Raw genomic sequence first — 6000 nt, forward strand, 5'->3', positions numbered from 1 at the left:
ATATGTATTAAATCTCTTTACAGAGAGGTTATAAAGTACAAAAACCCTGGTATATCTATATTATATACAGACACTTGTATTCCCCAGAGGCCGCGAACCACGAGCTCCTCCAGTGATGAGGGGAAGGCTAGTATTAGCCAAAAGAGGAGTCACTCGGAAATGACTGATGTCCTCCATAAAGCCCTGGGGGCTTCACTGGGACATGGACCTCAGCAAATAGCACTGATGGAGGACTGGCTCAGATTCTCGCAGGGCCTGGAGGAAATCAAGGGACTTAAGGCACAGAAAAAGTCAAAAGGGGGCAGTAAAGCAGCCAGCAGGGCGGAAGAAGCCCACACCCCCCGGGCACACCACCGAAGAAGAAGGGTGGTACAAGGAAGAGAAAAGGAAAAGCGGGGCCTAGCAGGGGACGAGAAGGGTCCTCAAACACCTCAGATGAGGGGAGGACGACTGGGAGGAGGAATACTCTGAAGAGGAGGAAGTTCTATCTATATCCTCTTCAGAGCGTGAAGGCCACAAAGCGCCGAAGAAAAGGAAGAATGAGGAAACAGAAGAGGATGGTGCAGAGGACGATGATTTCGATCCAGAAGCACTGATTCATCCCAGATCATCTGAATGGGAACCGCCCAAAAGAATAGCAGCAAATTTAAAGAAACGCCTGAGAGCACCACTAGCCAAAGAAGCTAGGAGCAAGATGAGGGCAGAATCCCCCAGACCTCACCCAGAGGGTGCTGCAGATACACCCACCATAGACGAGAAGATGATAACCTTCATACACAAAAGATGTGAGGAAGGGTCTGGATAGATCCTGGCGATCATGCCAGGATAAGATGCTAGATATGACGGGACCCCTCACAAAGATTCTCCAGATGGGAGAGGAAACCAAAGTCAGAGGAGAGCCAATAGACCCGTCAATTCTAATCGGGTGGACCCAGAGGGCGATATGGATGTTGGGGAACGCCAATCATGCTATTACCACGGAAAGGAGGAGATCTTTGTTGGTGAAGATCGACCCCAAATTAAGTGAGCTGGCCTCCTCGGAATCTGCCTCAACGGCAAAAGGAAAACTGTTTGGGGACTCCTTTATCAAGGAGCAAACCAAATTTGTCAACTCCTACGCAGCCTTGGACAAGGCTCAACCCTTGCTCAAGAGAGTGTTCGAGAGGCACATTTCTGGACGGGCCAGCAGAGGCAGCGGTCGTTCGGCTGGCCGGTTCCAATACAATCACTCCTATCAGGACAGAGCTCATTGGAGAGAACAGGAAGAGCGCAGACAGACACCTTTCTTTCCCTCGAGAGGTAGAGGAAGAGGGAGAAACTGGCGAGGGGAACGTCAGCAGACTAACCCAGGTGAGAATAACATCCCCATGTCTAAATACCCCAGTAGTAGGTGGGAGGACAGCTCCATTTTTAAGAAATTGGTTGAACATATCGGGGGATTCTTGGGTGATACAAACCGCTCAAGGCTTTTATATAGATTTTCTAGATACACCACATCAGTAGAAACCACCAAGAAGGATAGTAATGAACAGGGAAGACAAGGTCTTACTGGAAAGAGAATTGAGAGGGCTGGAAAGCAAAAGAGCGATATTTGGTTCATCCCCGGACCTGATCATCGAATCCGACGTCAGCAGATGGGGCTGGGGAGCCCGATGCAGAAACCTGTCGACAGGGGGCAGGTGGTCGGATCAAGAGACAAGTCTCCACATCAACTGCCTGGAATTACTGGCAGGGTCCTTTGCAGTGAAATGCTGGACCCAGGAGAGGGTTCAATGTTGCGTTCTGCTAAAAATTGACAATGTCTCGGCAGTCAGGTACATCAACAGACTGGGAGGGACAAGATCCAGGTTACTAGCAGAACTGACAAAGGATTTCTGGGAACTCTGTCTGGAGAGAAGAGTTTCAGTGACGGCGGAATATCTGCCGGGCCAGCAGAACGAAGTGGCCGATTGGAACTCCAGATACCTCAGAGACGCCAGCGATTGGAAGCTGGACGAGGTGGTGTTTCAGAAACTGATGTCTCAATGGGGTCCATGCCATATCGACCTATTTGCATCGAGACTAAACAGGCAATTACCCTGGTTTTTCAGCTGGAGACTGGACCCAGAAGCAGAGGCGGCGGATGCATTCCTGCAATCCTGGGGTCAACAGAAGAACTATGCATTTCCTCCGTTCTGCATGATAACGAGGACGCTAGCTCAGGTGAGACGACAGGGAGCCTCCCTAATCCTAGTTACGCCGGACTGGAAAGGGCAGGTGTGGTTTCCCAGCTTGCTGGAATTAACTCTTCAGAACCCAGTAGCTTTACCCAACACAGAATTCATCATTCGAGATCCCAGAGGCCTCAGTCATCCACTGGTGAGGTCAGGAGGACTCAATCTCTTAACGTGGGCGATTTCAGGAGATCTTGGGTTAGGCCAGGACTATCGGATGAAGCTGAATACATCATTAGCGAATCATGGGCCCCAGGGACACACAAAGCTTATAGATCAGCATGGGCCAGATGGAGTAGCTGGTGTTTGGAAAGCAATATCCATCCCGATGGAACGGATGTAGTCCATGTAGGTAATTTTTTAGCCCAGATGGCAGCTCTAGGAAAGGCGTACAGAACTATCAACACAGCCAGGTCTGCGATATCTGCAGGGCACCCTAGAGTTGAAGGCTTAGCGATTGGGGAACATTCATTAATCTGTAGACTTATGAGAGGGGTAAAGATGCTCAGACCCCCTAGCGAGAAATATAATCAGTTATGGGATGTAGACAAGGTTTTGAGACTATTTCTATCATGGCCAGATAATCAGGATTTGACACATAAAGCAATTTCAGGCAAGTTAGCCATGCTCTTCTGTCTTTTAGCATATAAGAGATTTTCTGATGTTAGAGCACTGGAGATTAACAGGAAAAGTATATCTCCGAACGGAGTGACTTTTCTCATAACAAGGAGGACCAAAACGGGGTTGAGATCTATTTCCTATGAGGCTTTTCCAAACCAACCAAAATTATGTCCAGTCAGATGCTTAACAGCATATGAAAATATGACGAGGGAAGTAAGGCCCCCGGGGGTGTCACAATTATTAATAGCAATTTGTAAACCATTTAAAGCGGTTAGACCGGCCGCCATAGCCAGATGGCTTAGATGGGTGATGGTACAAGTGGGTATCGATATCGAGAGATATGGCGCTCATTCAACTAGAGGAGCGATGGCTACTAAAGCGTATAACATAGGAGCCAGAGTAGAGGACATTATGAGATCTGCAGATTGGTCGAATGAATCGACTTTTAAAACTTTCTATTTTAAACCTATGGAAAGTGCGACATAGAATTCAGATTTTCTTTAATAGAATTGTGACTTTCTGTAACGAATGTGTTGAAAATCTGAATTCTGAATGGTAAGTTAACACCAAATTCAATTACACAGAAGGTAATCACACAGAGCTGGTAGGCAACATTTGCCACTGCTCTGTACCAGCAGCCTAGGCAGTACATATGTATTCCTGCAGTGCAAATTGAACACTGAGTGTCATGGAGACTGGTACACCCCTCAGTCTGATAGGCAGATGCTGTGTGATGGTGTTACACTCTGCCACTTGCCTTCACTGGTTGTTCACCTAAGGGTTGTACCGGCAAGAGTGCAGGACAGAGTCATTTGATTGGTTTGAGCCCAATCTAAGTAATCACTTACCAGCCCACTGTACAGACAGACTAATTCATGTGTTGCATGTTTTGTCTTGAGCCTGCCTTAGAGTAACATAAATTACCTGCCACTGTAAAAAGCAGTAGGATCTGTCACCCAATTCTGTAGGCGGTAGGACTGCTTAAAAAGCAGTAGCCAACTGCCTAAATCTGTCAGGTTGGCAAGTATGGTCCTGGTCTGTCTCAGAAGAGCCCCTGGGAGGGGGCGGGGGGGCAGTCTTCCCCCTCTTCTCACCCCCTCTCGGGTATGCCACTGCTTGTATATTCTGTTCACAAACCCTGGGCATTTTCTAATTGTATTGTATTTTATTTATATAGCGCACCGAGCCCTGAGGCAACTGGGCACATTTCTTTGGGTAAAAAATATCAGTTACAAATTAAATTTCAGTAGCATATTTACAGTAACAGGCATAGTAGTTCACACACATTAAAATCATGGGGGATAATCAACTTCAGAGTAAGCCAGGATTTGACCTTGTATCGGAATTTGTGAATGGAGGGTTCTAGTCTGATGTTGGGTGGTAGTTGTAAAGGACCGGTAGGGGGTGTCTGTACTTCTGCTCTCTATATGGTAGAAGAGAGGCACAGAAGACCCCAGCCAAGATTCTCTATTACGGTAGCAATGGACGAGCAATCAAGGCCTAGCTTCTCAGGAGGTGATGCAGGCTGGTTCTTAAGTACAGTGTAGTCCCCAAGCCCCCACAAAGGAATGTCCACACACTGTATCGGTTAGAGCACAGTCTTTATATAATTAATATTCAAGGTTATGTACACTTATCATAATAACTCACTTTGTACTTAGGAAAATCAACAATGGCAAATATATACAATTCTAAAGTGGTACCACCCTTTGTATTAGATATCATTAAAGTGCATCAACAATACTGTAACAATGTCACACAGATCAATAGAGTGAAACCAGCAATAGTGAGAGGAGAGAAAATAAGATGGTTGAGCAATAGGCAGAATACTGGCCCCTACCACTAGACACAGTTCTGTGTGGAGATCCCCCCACCTGGGCAACCTGTAAAATAAAGATATAGCACAAGCCCAGTCCATATATTGATCTGCAAGTCTTATTCCCTCCTATAATGTTTTTACCCCCCCAATGTACCTGGTGGAGTCGAGTTCTTTGAAGAGGCGTCGACAGATCCTTCTTGAGCGACCCCCTTTCAAGCGGTAGTCACAGATCGTCGAGAGGCGTCGAGAAGCGTCGAGGAACTCGGCGTTCGGCGGCGGGGAATCGACGGCCCTACTTGAATGCCTTCCCTTTCAAGCGGGAGACACGGGGCATCGAACGTCCGTCGAGGAACTTGGCGTTCGGTGTCGGGGAATCGACGGCCCTTCTTGAATGCCTTTCCTTTCAAGCGGGAGACACGGGGCGTCGAACGTCCGACAACAAACAGGGTAGAACGGCGTCGATGAGGCGGCAGCTTCGTCCAAGCGGTGCTCGTCGGCGTCGGAGCGTCGGCGTCCTGCAAGGCAGAGGCGTGCGGGGCACCTCGGTGACAATAGTTCTGGACCGCAAAGATTGTGGAGACGGAGGCCCAGCAAGGGCGTCGAGCCGTTCGAGTCTTTGTGGTCTTCGGGTGGCGGGAAACCCACCGGTAGGTTTCTCCTCGGCGCGTTAGTCGTCCTCGACTTTCTCCGGCAGGATAAAGCGGTCGACGGTGCGGACGAGGGAGTCCTTCGATTCAAATGTTCTTAGGCAAGGAGCGGACGGCTCCGGTCGTCGGCGGCACGGCTTCAAGTGGTTCCCACGGCTGGGCAACACAACTTCGACGGGCCTCCAGCGGTTACACAAACCTGCGAACCCTGGTCGACGGCAATGGACTTCAACGGCAGCGATGTCCGGGTGCTTCACTTCGATCTCCTCGGCGGTCCCGTCTCAGGTCGGCAGCCTTTCGAGGGTCTGACTTCCAGGGCGCTTCGGCAAAGATGGAGCGGTGCTCGATGGTCCCTCGGAGCACGGGAAGAGGGCGCCTTACCAGGTCCTCCCTCGGGTCAGTCTTCGACGATTTCGGCAGCCTTCGGATCGGTCGAAGCAAATGCAACAGCAAGTCTTCTTCTTCCAGCTGGACGTCGAGGATCAGCAGTTCCAGTTACTCTTAGAGTGGAGACTCAACTCCAGAACGCTTCTGAACAATTACCAGTGGTGAGAGGTCCCCAGATATACTATTCTGTCTCTCATCCACACTGCTGGCACACACTCAGCAGCCAATCATACAGAAGGGCATTCATGCAGTCAGTCAGCCAATCAGGCACACAGTGCATTCAGGCCACACTCCTCCCTTTCAGACACTCACA

The sequence above is a fragment of the Ambystoma mexicanum genome, chromosome 4p, assembly GCF_040938575.1.
Source record: "Ambystoma mexicanum isolate Mex_15411 chromosome 4p, UKY_AmexF1_1, whole genome shotgun sequence".
Classification (NCBI taxonomy): Eukaryota; Metazoa; Chordata; class Amphibia; order Caudata; family Ambystomatidae; genus Ambystoma; species Ambystoma mexicanum.